The 23981-nt window shown below is 39.6% G+C and overlaps 1 long non-coding RNA gene across 2 annotated transcripts; it reads left to right on the top strand.

Moving 5' to 3' along the window:
* Window positions 1-25: 25 nt before the first annotated feature.
* On the top strand, window positions 26-23981 carry LOC139165840 (uncharacterized). 2 transcript variants are annotated; one of them, XR_011558819.1, is made up of 4 exons: window positions 26-192; window positions 3754-3850; window positions 4198-4311; window positions 6270-7257. It is a non-coding gene; the product is annotated as an uncharacterized lncRNA (long non-coding RNA). The 2 variants fall into 2 exon arrangements; XR_011558818.1 differs by lacking the exon at window positions 6270-7257 and adding an exon at window positions 23336-23981 and having other exon boundaries at window positions 73-192.

Raw genomic sequence — 23981 nt, 5'->3', positions numbered from 1 at the left:
AGCGCGACAGTCGCTTGGCGGTTTTAGGACAAGGGGCGGGAAAAGTAGAAGCGAAGATGGGGAGGGGGGCGACGGAGGATGGACGCAGCCCGCGTGGTCTTCCTTTAGAAGTGATTTATTGACAACCTTCTTCTCACCCTCTGGACGCCACCTGCTTCTAATCTCTTCTAAACAGACCTTGAAGCAAAATTGGTTAGAGGACCTTCTAATTACTGTATTCCCTGATTTTTTTAAAAAAAACCAAAACATTTTCGAAAACAAAGCAAGCGCCTTGATGTATTTGTGCATACAAATCTAATAAATTATTATTATTATTATTATTATTATTATTATTATTATTATTACAGTATTATTATTACAGTATTATTATTATTATTATTATTATTATTATTATTATTATTATTATTATTATTATAAGATTTCTCCCAGAGAAGGAAGTTGGATGTTTATTTACATTAGTAGAATCAGATGGGATGAGGATAAGAATTCAGATTGGTGGAACAAGCAGTGATTCTATAATGATCGGTTGGAACCAACAACAAGTACTGTAATTGGTCTAAAATATCTTGAATTAAGTGTCATTATACTGAATGTTCTTCCAAAGAAATATGCGGGAATGTTGCTAACGTTGCCACAAATCTGTCTTGGATTAAGTACTACTGTAAAACACCTTTTACAAAATATACAGTTTTTATTACATTATGAATGGTAGTGCAGACTTAAGTTTTTCTATATGAATTGGAGACAAGCATAGAAAAGGAATAAGACATTGGCTGATAGTCAGCAGTAGAGACCAAAAAGATGTTAGTGCATGATGTTTAGCAGCTGTGTTAATTGATTCAAAGGTGTGTGTAGCCAAACAATTCTGTTTTATATAATAAAACAGATTGTTGCCCCTAAATTGTGGACAGAAAATTGTGGACACCTGGGAACTACCGTATTTTTCAGAGTATAAGACACACCTTGATTTTGGGGGAGGAAAAGGGGGAGGATCTGCCTCCAGGTATTCATCTGGTTAGCATACTTAGTCTGGTCAGCTTCAGCATATTATTTTATCCCCTGGTTAGGGCTTTTTAAAAAAACCTTATTAAGAGAGCAACAATGAAAGAGCTTGCAAGCCAGTAAGAGCTGGGAACATTGTTAGTACCTTGTTAGGAGGGGGGGGTGGAATCATAGGGGGGGAAATTACATTCAGAGTATAAGATGCACCGAGATTTTGAGCCACTTTTAGGGAGGAACATTTGCTTCCTATCAAAATGAAAACACTACCTTAAAGACTTATATGCTGGTCTCTCTTTTTTTTGACCTGAGATTAAGGTATATCAAAAGAGATTGAGAATTAAACTGTTCCTTGAGATAAGAAAATGATACGTGTAACAATGTTTATTCTACTTTCATTAATCCCATCTCTTAGATTCAATGAAACTTTTATATTACTGGCTTGATCTTTTGAAATGATATCAATATATTTAGGCATATATGTTAGAAATTCTGTTTAGATTGGGTGGGTACTGGATTCTTCTACAATCAGTTCATCCGGATGTGCCGTGTGGGTGGGTACGGTTGTGCGCCATTTGCGTGCTTTGTCCAGTACTAAAAAAAAGTTGTGTATGTGCAAAAGCAAAAAACCAAGATGGCGGCGCCTGTGCCACTGCCTAACCGGCTCGGGGCATGGCAGGCCTGGGTTGCTGCTGGTTCCAGCGACCCAGGCCGCCAAGTTACTAATGGCTCTATAGAATCGGTCCAAACCAGTAGGAACCCACCTCTCATTTATAGATAGCACTATAGCTCAAGAAGGAATACAGTCATCATGTGCTTTACTGCTATATATAAACAGAATTTCTAATAGGTTATAGACCTAGAGATTGCATCCAAGCATGTAACGTGTTTCTCCAAAAATACGACCTACCCTGCCCTGGCCTGATTTTTTTGAGATGGGCCTAATTATAAGCCCTACCCCAAAAATAAGCCCTGGTGAAAGGGTAGTCTTGGCCAGCCCAGGAGGCAGTCTTTCCTTTCCCCAGTCACCTCATGGAGACTTGGCCCCTTAATCGCAGCCCACAAATCAGCTGAGCCAGTGAGGACTGGGAGCTGCCTCTCATTCTGTACCTCTGGGCACCTGGAGGTGTTTCTGGCGCATTCTTGCAAGCTCCAGCCCTGCCCATGTTGCCAGGGAACCTTGCAGCTGAGGGGCCCTTTTTCTGCAGATTACCTTGTGGCTCTGGAGCAGACGGTGACCAGGGTTTGCACTTCACCGGGTCTGGAGCTCGGATTTTGCTCAGGCTGCTGCTTTAATGAGTCAGAAAGCCGTGCAGCATATTGGAATTGGCTCCCCCCACCTCTGCCCTATGCTGGCCCTACTGCACCTGCTGCTGCTGGCCTCGCAGGGCCTCATCGTCTTCCTGGCTGTGCTGCTCTCATGAGGCAACTCAGTCCAGATCTGTGTAGCACTTCCTCTGCCACTGGCCTGCCAGGGAACTCTTCACCAGTGGTTGCGCTCCCCTGCGTGAGCTCCCTGGTAGCCCAGCAGCAGGATGGAGGAGGGAAGGGGAGATCGCTCTTTCCTACTTTGCATCCCAAAATCCTATCTCCCCTGGCTGCTGAGCCCCTGGACTGCACCCCTCTCGCTGGAGCAAGACATGCAACTCAATGTTACCCGTGGAGGGCTCCCAGTGCAACACTCTGTTGCAGCTCTTCGGCGACACAAACCTTTCTTACGCAGTATTGCAAGGCTGAAGTCTTCAGATGGAGCATTTTTGGGATGTGCGTTGTGCAGGGCTCCTCAAGGAAAGGACGATTGGCAGGAAAATGGGAGGGGCTGTGGGGAGTTCTGGGAGTTAAAATCCAGAACTCTTAAAGTAGCTAAGCGGCTGCCCATGCTACTGCTGGGCTGCTCCTGTCTGCCCTAGTGAAGGCCAGAGTGTGCTGAGAGTTCGGCCTGTTGCAACTGGATAGTGGGATGGAGAGGGTAAGGCCAGCGGTAGTTGCACTCCCACTCCCGTCGGCCTCCACGCTTGCCGCCTCCTGCACATAAAAAAAACACCTTGCCATTTTTGGGGAAAACACTGGTAGTATCTATTTCAAATGAACTGTTTTACAGAGCTAGATCTCTCAGGCAAGTTTTAGAGCAAAAGTTGTTGTTTTTTGTGGCTCAAGTGCAGAGACAACTTTGTTTATGTACCTGAATTCTACCGTGTCTTTTTGTATTGACAAACACAGCTCTTCAACTCTGAGTTTCTATTCTGTTACAGTTCATTGTTCAACTACAATAAAGACAATGAAGTATATAAATGCTAGGATAAGTTCTCAGAGCTGGACTTGCTGAGGTCAGCCAGGATATTTCATAATCTGCTTTTATAATCCGTAGTTCAGTTTTTACAGTTGGTTGTTTTAGGAGGCATCATTCTATGGTTAGTGCCCCTTTACAATAAATGTTGACAATGATCAGTGTTATTTTTCTGAGCAGTCCTAGAACGGTTTAGTAGGTTAACTAGATGCTACTGGGTATTGATCCTTATGATAAGATGAAACAACTTCACCTTGAGGGATTTTAGACTGGTTTTATCGTAGAGCAGCATTTCTTAATCTTTGGAGGATGAAGGAGCCCTTACTGTAGGCCTCAGGGAATCACTGCATGTTCAGGCTGAAAAATAGGCCAGAAGTTGCAAAATAATTCTATTCATGTGTAGTCCCACATATTTGCATTAACTAAAGGAACTTCCCTCCGCTTCTCCCCTCCCCAATGCTTTATAGGTGGTTCCTGCTTCTGCCCAGACCAGGCCTGATCCAGATCTGCACCAATCTTGAGACAAAGTGCCCACTCTGGCGCTCTTGGCATGCAGAAAAGCAGGTATGTGCCTGCTGCCATTGGTGGCCAGGAAGGGCCTAGATCTCCTGTGCCTGTTTTAAGAGAGGCCCCAGGCCACGGTTTCTGCAGAAAGGCAGCCCTGCATCCTTAGAAAGGCAAGGGTGTGCCTGTAGAAAGGCAGGTATGCGCCTGTTGCTGCTGGTGCCAGCCCAGCCCTAGATCAGTGTCTGCCCATAAAGAGAGCCCCTCCCTCTGGACCTCTGCAGCTACAGAAAGGAAGGCAACACCATTAAGGAGAGGTTCCAGCATAGAGGCCCTGGTAGCGTCTCTCTCATGTGTGCTCTTACCACCTGTTTTTCTTCTCCTCCTCATTTCTCTTCTATATCTAGGTTTTTTTAAGCATCCCTTTAGGAGCCAGACACTAGAAAAACACAGTGTCGAAGGATTTGGGTTAAGAAGATATGGTAATTTGTTTCCAGCAGCAGGACAACAGGAGCTAGCAGGTCAGAAATTTTTATTGCAGCGTAAAAAAATAAAATACAAGGATTTTAAAAGTTTTAAAAAATGCAAAAGCAAGAAAAAAAACCAATTACTTGCAAGTAAGAACTTAGCTAGGCAAAGGTGAATTTCAAGTCAAGCCATTCAAAGTGAAGCTGAAGATTTACAATGCCAAATCAAGGGAAAGGCAAAGTCTTAGTTAATTAAGAAGCCAGAGTAGTAAATAACTAGATTTTAGGCAGAGTCACAGAACACGAATCTAGATGCTCAGGTTGCTTCCTACAAGGGAAATTCCATTCTCTGAGACTTAAATCCCCTCCCTGCCTAACTTGCACAGCAGTTGCCAATCTTTGCTGGTTAGTCTTACTGCTTGCTTATAAGTTGCACATTTTGGCAAGGTACCAAGGTTCCAGAAGGAATTGCTGGGAGGAAGCCAAGCAGGGATGGTTCCTCCCAGTTCAGACCGGTTCACCCGAACTGGTAGCAACCCGCTGGTGACATCAAGATGATATCACCGAACCAGATTGGTCGGTACCGGTCCGTGGGCATCACCATCTTTTATTATTATTATTATTATTATTTGAACTTTTCCAGTTTTTTTCTTCTGTGCATGCGAAGAAGCCGAGTTTCTGGCACTGTGGCATGCATCTACATCTTGTTTTCAGCTTTATTTTTTAATATTTTAAAAAATATTTTAAAATAGCTTGACCAATTTTGACTATGGGCAGAGAAGTGTTCATAGAAGAAAGAATTGTTCTCATATACTATCTATCATTATGTGATTTCCCTGCCTGTGCATATCTCTCTAAAATGAAGAGGGCATTACTTTGGGGCCCTCTGTATGTAATTTTAAACTAGGAGATTTATTTTTCAAAGTACTGTTGTTAGGCATACTATACTATAGTTTTACATATATAAAAATCCTGTTATCCAGAGGCTTTATGAGCAAATTGCTTAATCTGTAGTACTTCTGCTACTGCAAAGTATTGTGTAAAGCTTTCCCCTATATATGATGATGATGGTGATGATGATGATGACTCTTAATGGAAATTATAGACATAAGAGTACATCCATCTGTAGATTTAAATGGGGAAATTGTTTTAGTTTATCAAAGGGACTAAGCAGCGCCTGATATCTGAGTCATAAGTGGCTTCTTCCCCCAAAATAAACATATTTTTGTAGATACACATACTCATATACATATACATATTCTACTTCAAGAACATAAAGTATCACTTATCCTAGGGAACATTGAGTGCTAGAAATTGAAGTATTGTGCTGATACTTGATTTCCCCTCTAGAAAAGCAAACTTATAAATTACAGCTCACCCTAATTTACCTTCGATGAGTAGCAAGTTGTGAAAGAAAAGCATTACATGGTTAATTTGATGCAAGAAAGAATTTCAGCAAAGGTGGTTTGCACTGCTGAAATGCCATCATTTACAGTACATCGTTTTTAGAAGACCCTGTCTTCCATTCACTTATTCTTACTACAGAATATTGGGATATTATACAGATTTATCAGTAATTATTTGTCTCTCTCCCTGTTTATAATGCATAGTGCATGTATATTAATATCAATTTAGAGCCAAGAAAATCAAGAGCACTAGGGTTGTTAATCATCACTTAACCTCATCATTTCCTACTAAAAGTTCTTCCAAAGTGCATTCAGAGTTGTAATTTTAAATCTTAAATTTGTTACATGCAAGCATTTCAAATTGGCTATGGAAGCTGCTTTTATATTATCTAAAATTATTTTTATGTGGAGAGGGGTATCCTTGATGCATTCTGAGCTTAGTTGTTTTCTTGCAGATATTTCATTACCCAGACTAGATAACATCAGTCTAATGATGTTCAGTATCAGAAGCAAGTACTATAATTATTTCTACATTCTAACATTCAAGTACATACATAATTAGCAGTAAACAGAGCTCTGACCAATGAAATTTTGTTTGTCTTACAGGTTTAGGTTGGCAGTCAGATGGTTTACTTGGCAGTTCATGTGTATTACTTCAATTGCCATTGGGGCATCATTGAGACGTGCGCATGCAGTTTAACATAGAGTAGTGGGCCAGTGCGCATGTGCATGCATGTCGGCCTGCCACTTGCATGAGTTGAGCTGCATGGGTGCATGTGCACTGGCCTAACTGCTCACACAAGTTGAGCTGCATAGTTGTGTGGGTGTGTGTGTTGGCCTGCCACTCACGCAGCCCGTTTGTAAATAGATCGTGGGCTGTGATCCAGGAGTTGGAGCTCCCTGCTGTAAATCATAAAATTACAACACTAGCTAATTGACTCAGTGTATTGGATTTGCACAAACTAGACAATTGCATTTTAGTTGAGCATGCAGTGTGAACCCAGCTATTGTATGGTATATTCCAAGGGAATTTTTGAAACTGTCGCCATATTAGGATAGAAATATATAAATTGCCATAGTTCACTTAAGCAGATTATTTGAACATTATTTTAATCTATGTTTAAAATATCAGCTACTATTGCTTTTGGACTTCTGGACTTTTATTATGTTGATAAGATTATAAAATGAAACATAGAAAAGAAAAGCACGTTATTTATTTGATCAGCTTTTTAGTTCTTACTTTTCAAATGTATATTCTGGCTATGCCTGTACAGTAAACTGTTAAATAACAATAAAACAGTAGTAAGAATTAGTAGATATGTTAGAAAGAAGGAACCAGAATTGCAAGAGGCTTACTCATGTTTTCATTCAAAGTGTGTTTCATTGGTAGATTTTATTCTTTAATTGTAGATAAAAGAGAGGTGCAAGCACCATTTTAAATATTATAAAATAGATTCACAAACCATTTTATCAATTATTGTATTAACATTTTGTTATTTTATTGCTAATATTTACATTTATTGTAAACAGTAGCCTGTTTTTCCTCTATCTCCCTTTATTATCTTCCAACCTTAAAATAAAAATGCTATATAGGTAGTCCTTGACTTGTTCAAAGTTCCAATAGCACTGAAAAAAGTGACTTATGACTTTTCATAAAGTTTTATGACTCTTGCAGCATCCCCCATGGTCACGTAATCAAAATTCAAATGCTAGGCAACTGACTCATAGTTATGATGGTTCTCATGTCCTGACAAGCAAAGTCAGTGAGGAAGCCAGATTCATTTAACAACAATGTTACTTACTTAACAATTGCAGTGATTCACTTAACAACTTTGGAAAGAAAGGTTGTAAAATGAAGCAAAGCTCACTTACCAAATGTCTCACTTAGCAACAGAAATATTGGGCTCAATTGTAGTTATAAAGTGAAGACTACTTGTAGTTATTAGCAAGTCTAATCAGAAAATTAAATAACAAATCAAACAATATGCATGTTATGATGACTAGCAACTGTGACAAATGCTATTGTGGGAAGCATATCATTAACTATTCTTCCTGATTCAGTGACAAATATCAAAAATTACTAAAAAAAAGTATGAAATAACAATCAAATATTTGGGAACGTATATTAACTAAACTAGAATTCATATACAATTCTTATGTGTGTATTTTCGCATGTACCATATTTTTGGAGTATAAGACGCACCAGAGTATAAGATGCACCTTAGTTTTTGCCCTCATCACCTCGAGATTCGACTACTGTAATGCTCTCTACATGGGGCTACCTTTGTAAAGTGTTCGGAAACTTCAGATCGTGCAGAATGCAGCTGCGAGAGCAATCATGGGCTTCCCAAGGTATGCCCATGTTACACCAACACTCCGCAGTCTGCATTGGTTGCCGTTCAATTTCCGGTCACAATTCAAAGTGTTGGTTATGACCTATAAAGCCCTTCATGGCATCGGACCAGAATATCTCTGGGATCGCCTTCTGCCGCACGAATCCCAGCGACCGGTTAGGTCCCACAGAGTTGGCCTTCTCTGGGTCCCGTCGACTAAACAATGTCATTTGGTGGGTCCCAGGGGAAAAGCCTTCTCTGTGGCGGCCCCGACCCTCTGGAATCAGCTCCCCCCTGAAATTAGAACTGCCCCCACCCTCCTTGCCTTTCGTAAATTCCTTAAAACCCACCTCTGCTGTCAGGCATGGGGGAATTGAGACATCTCCCCCGGGCCTATACAATTCATGTATGGTATGTTTGTGTGTATGTCTGCTTTAATAACGGGTTTTTAAAAATGTTTTTAATTTATTAGATTTGTCTTGAATTGTTCCATTGTTTTTGTGAGCCGCCCTGAATCTACGGAGAGGGGCGGCACACAAATCTAATAAATGAATGAATGAATGAATGAATTTGCTTACTAGGTATTCATCTGGCTACCATCCTTAGCCAGCACATTATTTTATCCCCTTGTTAGAGCTTTAAAAAAATCTTTATTCAGAAAGAGTAACAATGAAAGAGCGTGCAAGTCAGTAAGAGTAGGAACATCATTAGCACCTGGAAAGAAACAGTCTGAGCAAATAGAGCAATGGAAAAAATCCTGCAAAGACTTAGGGCTTTGAAAACATTCTTCACAGAGAGTAATAATTAAAGAGCTTGCAAGTGGGTAGGAGCTGGGAACATTGCTAGCATCTAGTTAGGGCTGGAAAAAAAATATTCGGAGCAAATTAGAGCAATGAAAAAAACTTTTGCAAAGACTTGGAAAACATTCTACGCAGAGAGAAACAGTGCTTGCAAGGTAAGAGTGGGGAAGATCGTTAGCAGCTAGTTAGGACTGAAAAAAAAGCTACATTCAGAGTACAGGTATAAGAAGCACCCAAATTATCAGCCTCTTTTAGGGAGGAAAAAGATGTGTCCCATACTGCAATGGTAGTTGTTTCAGCCTTGCAGTGCAGTGGTTAGAATGCAGTGCCGCAGGTTACTTCTCCTGACTGCTGGCTGCAGTTTGGTAGTTTGAGTCTCATTGGCTCAAGGTTGACTCAGCCTTCCATCCTTCCAAGGTTAATATAATGAGAACCCAGATTGTTGGGGGGGGGGGTCATATATTGATTCTGTAAACCATTTAGATTGGGCTATAAAGCACAGTGAATATAAGTCTAAGTGCTATTGCTATTACTGTAAGTAATAAGCATTATTATTATAAGCAAAACTGTTTTATTCAGTAGCATGAAGGGTTAAGAAAGGATAAAGAAGCACAACATTGAATATGGATGCCATTTTGGGTTTGTGGCTTATGCAACATGCTAAACCCCAAGCCGGATTTGACAAAATATAGTTTCTGTCAGCTTTTTGAGATAGTCTAGAGAGGAAACCAAAACCATGAGTAATAATAGCACCTGTACTGTACGGTTACAGCACATAGTGTTGCAAATCTGAAAGCTCCCTCCCCCCCTTACTTTACTTTCTAGACAACTAGGAAGAGTTACTTCAAATTTTCTTCATCTTCTGTTGTGGGCTTTTGTGGTCTGCAATGTCTCTTATCACCTGTGTAGCTCTTCTTCCGGTTTCCCAAGGTTATTCTCATAGCCTATTACATAACATATTATATGCAAGCAATTAATTCATTCTATTGTTTAGCTGTTTGTGTTATGTTCTTACTAGTTATATGTTTCCACTCAGGTCCTGTATTTAGGTGGGAAAAACACTTGAATGCTATTGGCTGTTATTCCTGGGCAGCCCTCTATAAAAGGGAAAATTGTCTGTCTTTTGCGGGTTGCTTGAGCTGTGCTAATAAAAAGAGCTGTTCTGAAGTCTGTCTCCAGTGATCCTTACCCACTATCTAACAGTTTGTAATTCATTATTTTACTTTATAGCAACTACATATATGTATTTGAGCCTGTACATTGACCTATAGGCTAATCTCTCTCTCTCTCTCCAGTGAAGGACTACCAAACTATATATACACTGCTTAAAAAAATAAAGGGAACGCTTAAACAACACAATATAACTCCAAGTAAATCAAACTTCTATGAAATCAAACTGTCCACTTAGGAAGCAACACTGATTGACAATCAATTTCACATGCTGTTGTGCACATTCAATTTTGTACAGAACAAAGTATTCAATGAGAATATTTCATTCATTCAGATCTAGGATGTGTTATTTGAGTGCTCCCTTTATTTTTTTCAGCAATACATGCATACATACATACTGTACATACATACATGTGTGTGTGTATGTATATGTAGGTTTTTCTATCAAGTCACCTAGCATACCCAAATTGCTGCCTAGCAAGGCATAAGCAGCTCAGGTTCGAATCCTAGAAGGGTATGGCTTGGCTGAAGAAAGCTAAAAAGATTGAAATAGATCTATACCAGTCTCCCTTTATTTCTTAATCAGTTATTTGCAAGTATATATGTGTATGTATGTATGTATGTATGTATGTATGTATGCATGCATGTATATGTATATGTATATAACTAGTGGTACATAGATAGATTTTCTTCTTGATCTGATCAATTGTGTGCCATCCAGTTGGTGTTGATTCTTAGTAATCATGTGATGAATTTTTCTAAAGTCTAGCATTTGTCCTGAACCTTCCTTGTCTAGGTCTTAAAAATGTAGTAAACAAGGGATCTGTTATATTAGATTCTAATAGGAATTACTGTATTTTTCAGAATATAAGATGCACCTTTTTGCTCCCTAATAGAGGCTGAAAATTTGGGTGCATCTTATACTCTGAATGCAGCTTTTTTCAAAGCTTCCCCCCCCAGCTCTAACTACATGCTAATGATGTTCCCAGATCTTACCTGCTTGCAAGCTCTTTCATAGTTACTCTCTGCGAAGAATGTTCTCCAAGCTCTAAGTCTTTGCAGGGTTTTTTCATTGCTCTACTTACTCCGATTGTTTCTTTCCAGCCCTAACCAGGTGCTAACAATGTTCTCAGCTCTTACCGGCTTGCAAGCTCTTTCATTGTTACTCTCTCCGAATAAGATTTTTTAAAGTCCTACCAAGGGGATAAAATAATGTGCTAAAGCTGACCAGACTACGGATGTTAGCCAGATGAATATCTGGTGAGCAGATCCCCCCCCTATTTTCCTCCCCAAAAATGAAGGTGCATCTTATACTCCGGTGCTTCATATACTCTGAAAAATACGGTAGATTAGAATTACTCTGATCCGAGAACTATCCAGTTGTTCAGAAAAAAGATTTAGAAATAGCTTTACTATTTTGGTTTTCAAACTTGTGATAATAAGTTTCATAATTATTTATATTTAGTGCTTTATTTCAAATCTGAGCTAACACAGCTTCACTCAGAGCGCCCTTTGGCGACTGTCACGCCCTCCCAAAGGTGCCTCCTGCCATAGCCACTCGCCCAAGCCTCTTTTCGGCCGGGTGGGAGGGCTCCTCAGTCTCCCATGGGGAGGGAAGCTCGGGAATTCGGTAGCTGGAGCCCTCTGCTCTGAACACCCGGTGCCCCACCCATCCCCGTGGCCGAGCTGCCGGCCTCCAGCTGAGGAAGGCTGCCGCCACCGCTGCTGATCGCCACCCAACTCCCCCCATGCAACATTCGATGTATAAGATGCAGCCAGTTTTTGACATACTTTTTTGCGGTAAAAAGGTGCATCTTACACACCCAAAAATATGGTATTTGGCAAGAATTTTTATTACATTACAATTCTTTTGTTATACTTCCTGCTTTCTGTACTTGAAATCCTCTATTATTTTCTTGAATAACTAGAGGAACCTTCAGCACATTTGCAAATTCCAGGAAACACAAGTTGTTTATTTTCTTCCAAGTTTATTTTTGGTCAAAGGATCAGGATAGTGTTGGAATTGTTCCACAGAACATCGTTCAGAAAGCAGTTTGATTTTGTCACTAAAATAATTTAAATATTCATACGATATAGGCATTTATGCCTAGCTTCAGTGATAGAAAAAAATGTCTTATATTGCACCCTTTCTTACTTGCATTATGATGTTGTACATGCATGTAATGGGAGTAGTATATATTCTACAAAAAAATCACTAAATTTGTGAATGATAGTGGGGGAGGGTCTACAGTTTTCTCCTGCTTCAGTCTGTGTGTAGCATCTGGATACCGTTCTCTGAATCCAACAAACAGGGCAATAGTGACGGTAAAGGATGTGAATAGTTTCCCTTTTAAAAATTCTTATATTATAGGTAGCCCTCGACTTACAACAGTTTGTTTAGTGACTGTTCTGCCTGGCTCTATCGTAAGAGTCTCCCGAAAATTCAAGGGTACAAATTTCAGACACACATGCTTGAAAGTTCAAAAACAATGTTCTTTATCACAAAAATTCAAAAGAAACAAAGCACCCATTTTGTATTGCAAAGAGCACTCGTCTCAAAACAACCTGGTAGTCTGTACAATCCCCTTAATCAGTCTTTAAGTACTTAGCTAGCAGCTGTGAAAAACCGTCACAGCCCTTCTTCCACGAAGTGAAACTCACACACACTTTGCTCTGCTTTGGTTTCAAAGTCGTGAAAAATCAACAAAGTCCGAAAACAGCAAGACACAGTCCTGAAGAACAACGATTAGATAATCTTCCACAACGGCCAAACCAACACGCTGCTATTTATATCAGCAGCTCTAATTACTGGAGCCCCACCCAAACACAGGTGGCCTCTCTTATCTCCTGTAATATGTCCTCAATTGGTCTCTTCTATGCATAATTCTGCGCATGCATGGGTCTAATACTTCCTCATCCGAATCAACCGAAGATAATGAAGATTGGCTTCCAGGGCTGTGTGCCAAGCCCCCCTTTTCCAAGTCACCCCCATCTTCTTCTTTGTCCGAAGAAACTGCACTACCTGCCTCTGTCGGCAATAAAACAGGCCTATGACATGTTGATGTTTCCCATGCATCCACCTCCACATTCCTTGGGGCAGGAGCTGGGCCAGAGCCAACCACAACAGTGACTGTCCAAAATTACAACTGCACTGAAAAACATGACTTGTGAATGTTTTTCACAGTTATGACCATTACAGCAATCCCATGTTCAGATTTCAGATGCTTGCCAACTGAATCATATTTATGAGTTACTTTGTCCCAGGGTCATGTGACTACATTTTTTCTGAGATGGTAGAGTTGGAGTTTTCATGAGCTGTACCTCATAATCACCACAATTATGACAAATCATGGCTTGAATTATCTTGCCTTGCATGTAATGAGTCATATTATATTTCACCTTTTAAGTTGCATTACTGAAATAAATGAACTTTTGCATGATATTCTAATTCTTTGAGTTTCACCTGTACCTAGTGATTCTTTCCTTTCTTCCTTTCTGGGAAGCAATTAAAGAAGTTGTAAGAATCGTGAACTACATGAGAGCCTCTTAAAGTAGGCCATTGAGCAGAAGAGTGTTCTGGAAAATTTCAGATTAGTAGCTGGTAAACATTAGAGCAAAGACTTCTAAAACAAATTGCAAGTTTATTCTAAAAAGATAAGTTGGTTCTCAGAGCATGAGATGGTGATGGATGATCAACTGAAAAAGTACAAGAAGAATGTGAAAAGTACTAACTCAAGTGTGGTGCCCACAAATGAACAAATTACAACACGTGCATGACTCAGATGCTTGTGTCACTTATTTTGATAATAATGTGTAATGTCAGCGTTTTCAGAGTTACCTAATTTTATGTGTGTCATTTAGCTACAGCATGGCTTGTTACAGTTGCTGCTTTGATCAGGTATTGTTGGACACCAAAAAGAGATTGGCAGTATAGTGGTAGAGCTATCACACAGAAGAAGATACCATGAACACTATTTCCCTCTTGATTTTTCTGGAATTCAGGCCCAGGTTATGGATTAAGTAAGGGTATGTAAATAAATCAAGCTTTTAGATCAGAAAATGGACAATAAATGTAAACTTGAATTTGTTTTCACGCATTCTGCATCTCTGGTTAAATAAGTAGTACAGAAGATAATATCACCTTTTATATATAAACACACATATAAATATGCTGTGACTCTATGGCAGACAACTATCTTTGTGCATAAATGAAATAGAAAAAAAATTAATGTGTGTTTGCCATCACATCAGAATCCTTTTTTAGTCAATGCTTCAGCCAAATACCAAAGTACCATGGTAATGTACTTTATTTAGGAGATTTATTTGTGTGACATGCAAATAAGCAGAAGCAAGTAGAACTTAAGCACTTACAAGTATAGTAAGCCCTAATGAAATGAATGTCTTTGTAGAGGTAGGTGTTACAACATTTTTGGGAAAAAATACCCTGATGCTGGAAGATAATGTCTTTTCTAAGTAAATTGTAAAGATGACTTTATGACTTTTTTGAAGAAAAAAAATCAATAAATGTTTGCAATCTTGGGATAGACACTGCTTTTGCAAAAATATTTTGAGAAAGTCAGAATTGCTAATAAACTTAGTTATCGTGGATTAAGAGCATAATTAATCTCTTAATTATGCTCTTCACATAATTTAACAACCGGTTTGCCTAGTGTAGAACCGAAAATGTGATCTCCTGCGCTTGCACATTGCTTAAAACAGATGGGATTTCCTGTGCGTGACTTCCAGTAGCCGTGGTGAGTATGGTGATTGAGGATTGGAAATCAGCTGGGCTGTGTGGGCAGGGCAAGCGAGCCAGAGAATGAATGAGGGCAGGTGGGTGGGCCCAGCCAGTGGTCGGATCTACCAGTTTGCCTGAACTGGTCTGAACCAGCAGCAGCCCACCTCTGGATTAAAAGAATAATTGAATTATTTAACTGGTTAAAGTAGTGAAAGCAAGACTAAATGGTCATTTTCTGTATCAGATGGGCTATGTTGCATTGGGAGTGGGACCAGTGTCCCAAATAAACTGATACATAAAGTGAAGTGTGAGGTTTACTAACAACACTGAATTTTAAGTTGGTATACACCAAGAAATGATAATAAGCTCAATATCTTTCCAGAAAGGTAAAAGGATAATAATGCAAGAAGATATGATAGCAAGTAATTGCCAGTCCACGCTCGGAATAGGGCTTGTAGTTCCTAGGCTATTCTTGCTGGTTCTGTGTTCAGATCTCAGCCTTGACAAGTTAAGTTTGGCAACTGTCTGGTTACAAGCAAGAACACATGTCTCTGTTAGCATTTCTAATGTCTGTTGGTAGTAAATGGAAATGTGATTGCCTTGCATATATTACAATAACAGCAAAGTTGACACAAAGCCAACTCTGTGACGGCCCACTATGAGCTCAGCTGGCTTCCTGTTTTTCTGCCTGCTTGAGAACGGTATTTTCTATTACATGCAGGAATTCATTTAGAGCCTTGAGATAGCTTTAGGGGGATTGGCTGGGAGTAAAAACAATAAAAGGAAAGAGAAAGTACATAGTCTCTTCCTTGCTTTTTCATTTAAAATCAGCCCTGAAAGCTACTTCCACACAATTTAGGAGAGTTCTAAATGCACATTTATATAATAGGTAATTAGCTTCTGGAAATATCAAATTATTGGGACAGGACATTGCGTCCCCAGTATTTGGTTGCATGAATAAGAAGCTATTTAAGCTTTATTTATTGTTTCAAGGAACACTTAAATAAAAATGGAAAAGTTTGTTTTAAGATCCTAATGTTACCAGAAAACTTTCCTGTTTTAAAGGGACCGGGAATCAGATTTGGATTTGGAAGCCTGTTAATTCCTTTTGGTCTCCTGCTCAAATTCATGTGCTAACATATAAAGTGAAATTTCATAGACACCAGTTCAGAAATTAGCCTAATTGGTTTCAAAACAACGTAATCCTAGAGAAGTTGGTATTCAACTTAATTGATTATCATACAAAATAAATACATGACTAGAGGATATGGTGCATTTTTAAAAAAGTTTACTTGAGACTATCCAGAGTAAATGCCCTAATAATATCAATGTTTTCAGCTGGGGCAGTTAATGGTCATCATTACTTATTTTGATTTCTGCACGGAATGAAATATTCAAATAGCAAAAACTGGGTTATTTGTAATATGGTGTAAACATGGCAATAAATAGTTTGTCACTTAACAGTAACAACAAAGTTTGTACATGGATTGCAATATAGATTAATCATTTTTAATGCTTGCTCACATATTAAAAATAATCAGATTTACCTTCTTTGGCCTTTTGAGAATCAAGAACCAGTGTATCTAATTATCTTAACCCCAAGAACATAAAAGAACAACAAGTAGTGGATTCATAAATCTGATGGAATAACTCTGTTTTCTGATTAAATTGTGTGCCTGGTAGTACCCAGCAATCATGTTTGCCCTGTGTTCATAGTAATTGCATGTGTCAAAGTTGAGGACTTGTATAAACTGCACCAAATGAATTACAATTTTAATTTAGAGAGAGATAACTGTATTTGCCCCTGCAGGCAGATTTTACTAGGTCACTATTACACAACTAAGTAAGAAAGGTAGGGGTGGGGGGGTGGGGGAGTGTTAGGGTGGTGATGGTGGAAAGGGAGCCTCCAGGGCTCTCTAAGTTAATAAAAAGTGTGAAACCTAATGAAGGCCTTATCACAAACGCCTTTTCTTTTAACAAGAAAATAATTTACAAACACAAAATGCGCTGCAGAGATTGTATGTTCTGCCTATGTAAGTATCCAGATGTACACGTTTAAAATTCCTCTGGGTAGCAGGGGATGGCCTAATGAGAAGCTATGGACGACAAATAAAGTTGCAGATGATTGTTTAGAGTACAGTCCCCATTAAGAATATTAATGGATCCAAAAGTAAAAAAACCCCCAAAGACCAGCTGTTCCTGATGATGTAAGAGAATGCTGTCCTTAGTGTATTTTTATGGGTAGCTAATTCTGTATAAAATGTAATGTTTGTAGATGAGAAAAGGCACATTCTAGCTATTTCAATTTACTCAGGATTTGTTCCTTAGCATTCATACATATTAGTCTGGAAAATACCACTATTGAATCGAGCAGTTCACTATGGAAATATCCCATTAATTTCAGCAGCGTTTTTATACATGCCATGAGTCTAATTTGAGACTTACCGTAATTGCCCACAAGCCTTACCACTTACAGCACCAGCTTTAGCACCATGAACCATATGTTTGATGTGCAAACATCATGATTGCTAGATGGGTTATTTCTCTTTCTCATAATATGGCTATAACAGTAAAAAAACAAAGCATTATTTTCAAGATAGTTTTGATATGAGAAGAAAATGGAATATGCTATCTAATTGATTGATTAATTAATTAATACTGTTAATGGTAATTAATACTGTTAGATATCATCCGTTAGATATCATCTGTTATATCATCTGTTAGATATCTGTTAGATATCATCCGCTTCTATCTTGGGTGAAAGAAAACTGGAAACCATGGTAAGACATTACCCTAGCACCTCTCAAGAATGTCACTGGGGAATTGCTACCGAACAAATGACTTAGGAAAAGAATAAGATCAGTATTTCTGAAAATAAAAAAGTTATGTGCAAGGTCCAGACAATTGGCACTCAACTTCATATGGACGATTTTCAGCAATTCTCGTGCATTCTTAACATTTGCAAGAATAGGGATATTTTAATAGAAATATAATATATGACAAAATGACATCTTCTAGTCCTCTGGCACTCGCTATTGGGCATTCTTTATCTTCAAACACAAACACAATGTACCCACCTGAATCTGATTTCTTCAACTAAAATTTCACTTCTGATGAAAACCTTAAATCTCCATTTATACCAACCTGAGTGATCCACATTTGCTCAGTTGATGGCACTGATCTTTCATTTGAACGTTCGATTCACAGTGCAGATGTCTCCTCTTTTGAGACAAATCATCTTATCCAAAGATGAAATCAGAAGCAAGATTCTCTTTTATGGGTAGAGTTCTTTTGAATGAAAATACTTTGGTACTCTGGATTCCAAACAAAAATTTAACTGTGCTTACTACTGCTATTTCGAGAAATTAATTTGTTCTGTGACCAGATTCTTAAGTACAAACGTTCTTAAGTAGAAGCAATTTTTCCCATAGGAATTAATGTAAAAGCAAATAATGCGTGCAAACCCATTAGGAAAGAAAGAAAAGCTCGGAATTTGGGTGGGAGAAGGAGGAAGAAGAGGAGGAGGAGGACAGTTGCTGCTGATGGAAGAAGGTGAAGAGAGGGGAATAAAAAAAAATCCAAAACTTTAAGGTTTTTTTTAAAAAGAGGGACTCTGAGGCGGCGAGGAGGAGCATGCGCCTCCTATACACCTGGCGTGAGGCTGCCTCCCATACACTGCACCAGAGAGAGAAACCCAGGCGGGCGAGGGGGGAAACCTCCTGCTCCTTTGACTGAAAGGCAGCTGCTGCTTCTACCTGCTGCCTCTTCCTTCCCATGCTGAAGGGCTCCCCTCTCCTCTCGCTCGTTTGCTTCGTAACTGGCACCTTTCCTTCACTGGTGACTCCTCGGTTTGGCTGAAGCTGAGTTGATCTGGCTGCGTCGAAGCGCCCCCTTTTGCCTTTCCGCACCCAGATGCTCTAGGAGGCAACCTCGCGCCTGGTGTATGGGAGGCAGCGCGAGGGAGTCACCACATCAAAGTGTTTTATTCCCTCTCCAAGCGCCCAAAGAAAGAAAAATATTCCGTTCGCTCTGGGCTGCCAAAGCCTCCTTAAGTGCCACCGAAAGGCTCCTCTGGCAGCCTAGAAAAGCCCGAGATGGCCGGGATTAAAGGGGGAATGGCAGGAAACTGGCTGGGCCTTCATGCTGCTTTCAAATGTCCTGGGAAATTTTTCCGGGCCCGGGTTCTTAAGTAGAAAATGGTTCTTAAGTAAAGGCAAAAAAATCTTGAACACCCGGTTCTTGTCTAGAAAAGTTCTTAAGTAGAGCCGTTCTTAAGTAGAGGTACCACTGTATTCTGTCATTTTTAGACTATCCTATGCATGGACGTAACAATGGCACAAAGGTGACCTTTTACAAGCATGGACCATTCAGACAGCCAGTCATTCAGGTACCCAAACACGTAGGCTCATGGTAGCACCTGTAGTATTAAAGCTAGCAAATGGGAGACACTGCTGCTCAAACTAAATTGAATGACTGATAAACGTAGAGCAACTGCATTTTAAGCTCAAGATTTGGATCTGAAAGCCAAGAATCCATTGCCCAGAAAAACAGTGTAAAATTTGAAACCCTGAGACTAGCATACACACACACACACACACATAAGCATAAGCGCACCATTGTGCCTACCATCCCTGTCTTATTGTCTTCTTTTGTTACTTTTTATCATTACTTATCTAATGTTTAATATGTACAAATTATCACCCTATAATTGTTTGACAAATAAATAAATAAATAAAATAAACACACATGCACACGTGTGTGTGTCTTTTCTATGTTCCACATCAGGCAAATGGTCTGCAAATATTCAACTTTATTTTGTCTGCAAATCACTATCACTATTGAGTCTGTTAGCTAGTCCCTAAAGGTGGAGTTGTGTTTCTGGAGAAAAGAGATTCATTGTCGTTTGTAACTTGAAATCTGAGCCTTTGACTTAACTAAGAAGAAAGATAGGCATTCTGTTCTGGAATATGTGGATGACTGCAACAGGGAGGTTACAGATACTATCAGAGGATGGTATTTTTTCAGAAGGCAAATTGTTTTCACTGTTCTCCATGTTCTCCTGCTTTGGAAAGAAGCCAGAATTTGGCAGAATTTCAAAGATTGCATCCTCCTTAGTCCATGGGGGCTAGTCCATTCCTTGTTTGTCCTGTTGCTTTGCTTGCCCAGACTTGTTACTATGCTCTCCCTTCCAGGGAGGAAAAACAACACCTGTCTTTGGATCTCATCATACAAGAGTTCTGAAATCCTGCAGTCAATGAAAACAGTGAATAGGAGTTCCTTGAGTTGGGGAAGTCGTGTATGTGTGTGTGTGAATGAGTGAGTGGAGGACATAGACAAGTTGTCATGCACCATTTCATACAGCAGCCTTCTCCGCCAACCCGCTTAGGCGTCTTGGACTCCAACTCCCATCATTCCCAGGCAGCAAACATGTTAAGCCAGGCTGGTGGAGGAGGGTTCCCTTCCTCGTCGCATTGCAAAAACACCACTCGGAGAAATGGGAGTTTTCATCTGCACTCCTGGGTGCTTCCCCGCAGGGAATGAGTGAGGGTGCATGTGTATGTGGGGGCACCACCCGAAAACGGTGGCGTTCCTCAAGCCCTGACCTTTTCCTTGCTTCACACTCTTCCTCCCCTCCCCCTCCACTTCCAATGCTGCACCAAGAGGTCTTTCAAAGCTTTGGGGCACCCATGTTGTTGTTTAGGCTCTCTCTCTTGTTGTGGCGCCCACAGAGCCCCCAAATAATAATAATAATAATAATAATAATAATAATAATAATAATAATAATAATATATTAGATTTGTATGCCGCCCCTCTCCAAGAACTCCCATCGCAACCCTCTTTCCCCCCCAATGTTCAGTCTCTTCTCCAACCCTCCAATCTCTCTCTCTCTTGCTGTTGGGCATCCGCAAAGCAACCTGTAGCCGATAGTGCCAAAGTTTCGGGCCACCACTTCATTTTTTTCTTTCCGCCCCTCCTCACTTTGCTGCCTCCCTCACCCTTCTCATCCCTTCTTCTATCGTCCCCAAGCTGAAGGAAACTTCGCTCTGTGCGCTGCACTCGGTTTGCCCCTCTTCACAGTTTTCAAGTTTTCCCCCCAACACCAGCAAGTAGAATCTTTGGGGGGAAACTTGCAAGCCGCAAAGAAGGAAGCACAGCTTCCGCGCTGCCCGAAATCAGCCGATTTGAAGGTCCTCCACATCGGCTGATTTCGGGCAGTATGGACGTTGAGCTGCCTGCTGGGGGATCCCTTCAAGCCACATGATTGCCCGGCATCAAAGGATGAAGAGACAGTCCTTCTGGCTCCAACGCAATCCCGACTGGTATTTCTTTCAAAATATCAGGACTTTTTAAAAACGCCATGGGACATGGGAAGAATTGCTAAAAATGGGACTGTCCCACCAAATGCGGGACGCCTGGTCACCTTAGTTTAATCTATTAATTTATTGATTTACTATTTTTAATTGTCCATAAATTTTGAATGACAAACCATGGAAATTGATAGCTGGACAGTGGTGAAAGATTCTCCACACTCTTAATACTAAAAGATTAGTCTTGCAATACTGAAAAGAAATTTATGGCCCCAATTATTTAGTGAATTGAAGACCTGATGTTACTGAGTTTCGTGTGTGTGTGTGTGTGTGTATTATATATGAACACTTACAATGAAATATAGTAATTCCTTACTGAAACAGTTATTTATTTATTTATTTATTTGATTTTTATGCCGCCCTTCTCCTTAGACTCAGGGTGGCTTACAACATGTTAGCAATAGCACTTTTTAAGAGAGCTAGGCTATTGCCCCCACAATCCGGGTCCTCATTTTACCCACCTCTGAAGGATGGAAGGCTGAGTCAACCTTGAGCCGGTGATGAGATTTGAACCGCTGACCTTCAGATCTACAGTCAGCTTCAGTGGCCTGCAGTACAGCACTCTACCTGCTGTGCCATCCTGGCTCATTGAGTATGTAAAATTATGTAAAATTACATACAAATTATTATATATACACGTGAAAGCCATTATGTATATATACCATTTTATTGCTGTGCTGTTTTCTTGTTTTGTTTATTTGTTCTTTTTGTTATTGCTGTATGTTTTTTCTTTTTTCTGTTCTGTTTCATAAAATAATACGGTAGCAGAGAAATGAAAAAAATATGCTGTACATCTAATAAGATTTAAAGTAAAGCATTCATTATAAGAATAAATAACAGAAATTAAGATTGAGGCACAAGGGATCTTTACTTTCCACTGAGAACATCATGAAATAGCAGGTCCATAATATTAAGTCAGTTCCTGCTTCAAAAAAGTATTTGGAAGAAATGACTCAGAGATCAGTGCCTGTCAGGTCAGAAGTGTTGGAGAAATTCCTGAGAATAACAAGAGCAGCTAAGAAAACAAGACAATGAACTCGGATTTGTTACTTGAGGCACAAATGACCAGGCTCATATTACAGTAGTCCCTCACCTATCGCTGGTGTTACGTTCCAGACCTGGCCGCGATAGGTGAAATCCGCGATGGGGAATTTATCGACTGATAGTACTTATTTAAGTATTTATATTGTAATTGTTTGGTAAGTTTTCATTGTTTTAAGTGTTTATAAACCCTTCCCACACAGTATTTATTTTAGATACAGTATTTAAATACAGTATTTACAATTTTAGATATATTTTTTTTGAAAAACCTGCCGATCGAGTTCCGCAGGCTGTTTAAATCTGCCGATCGACTTCCTCAGAAACCCGCGATGAAGTGAAGACGCAGTAGGTGAAGCGCGGTATAGCGAGGGACTACTGTATCCTATTTTGGACACATTATATGAGGGTCTAGCTCTCGAAAAGCTGTAATGCTGGGAAAAGTGGAAAGAAAGGATGACCAGCAGCAAGGCAGATAGATTCAATTACAGTAGCGATTGGAAGACCTAAAAGACCTAGTTTGGGAATAGATGGTTATCAAGAAGATCTACCTATATATTGTTGGTAAAAGATTATAACTTGATGGAACGTAATCCATCAATCAGTTTTGTCAGTTACTTGAATAGAGACAAAAGGTTCCTCAGCTGAAAAACAGCTTTATTTCTCTTTCTCCTGCCTGAATCTGTCTTTTTCCATCTACTCCTGACTCTGATTAATCCTCTTTCTTTACTCCTTTCCATTTTGAGATTACCAGTAGCATTTATTTTGTCCATGTTCACTTAACATCTTTTTTTTTCTTTTTAAGGCCATAGGCCCCAAATTATTCAAATGCTCTGGTGTGTTCCAATATTTTTTGCATGAATCAACATACCATCCTAGCCAAATGGCTGTTCCATCTTTTCTTGAAAACCTCTAGTGGTGACGTACCAGCAACTGCCCTCATAGTGAAGACATTCTGCCACAATAAGGCCAAGTTCTGATTTTACCAAAGAATATACCTCTAAACTGGCAGTAATTATTGCCAAAGTAGGAAAAGTATAGGGATTGTTTAAGGAGACAAACTTAGAAATATAAAAAAGCCAATTAAAGACTCTATTAAGACCCCCTTTCTTCTAATGTTGTTCTCGCAGCAGCAGGGATAGGTGGTATAATTCTAGATGGGTGGATGAAATACAGTTTAATTTCTTGCATTTAATTACAGGAATTTCTTGCATTTCATTAACAGGAAAGTACTGGAAGAACTTAGAGAAAAGCCATTTGAGGAAAAAGCAACAACAATCTAATAGGAAGAGTCTTCATTGAAACTCACTATCTGGCTATCACCTGATTCACCTAAAACAAATTTAAGATCTTTAAAGAATTTGATTGCTGCCTGCTAGCTTTCTAAAAGTTTATCAGTCAAGACAGATAGATAGTCATCAGAGGCCTACTGCCATATCCTATTTAAATATCTCTCTTAAGAAATGAAATAATTGTATAGTTATAATCACCTCTTTGGCAATCTGAAAATAATGCTTCTGAAAAATTTACAGAAGCCTTTTATGGAGCAGAGGAAACCATTTTAATGAACACCCAATAAGAAAAAAAAGTCCAATCTAGGTCAAATGACATTTGTTTCAGAAGCCATGTTTCTCGGGTTAAATTCTTTAGTAAGCCATTGGTGTTTATTGCACTACCGAATTGATTGGGTCATGTAGGGCACGCTGTACAAATAACAGCATCATTCACAAAAGGGACCACAATTTGTTTCAACATGTATTGAACTCCTGCTGGTCCTTCAAGCTCTACTGGAAGAGAAGTAGAAGAGATTATCAGCTTCCTCCCAAAACCCACAGCATAAGCTTCTCGTTTTCTTTTTCATATATCTTAAA

Source organism: Erythrolamprus reginae, chromosome 3, assembly GCF_031021105.1.
Source record: "Erythrolamprus reginae isolate rEryReg1 chromosome 3, rEryReg1.hap1, whole genome shotgun sequence".
NCBI lineage: Eukaryota > Metazoa > Chordata > Lepidosauria > Squamata > Dipsadidae > Erythrolamprus > Erythrolamprus reginae.
The sequence above is the reverse complement of the archived record's forward strand: the minus strand, read 5'-3'. Positions and strand labels throughout refer to the sequence as shown.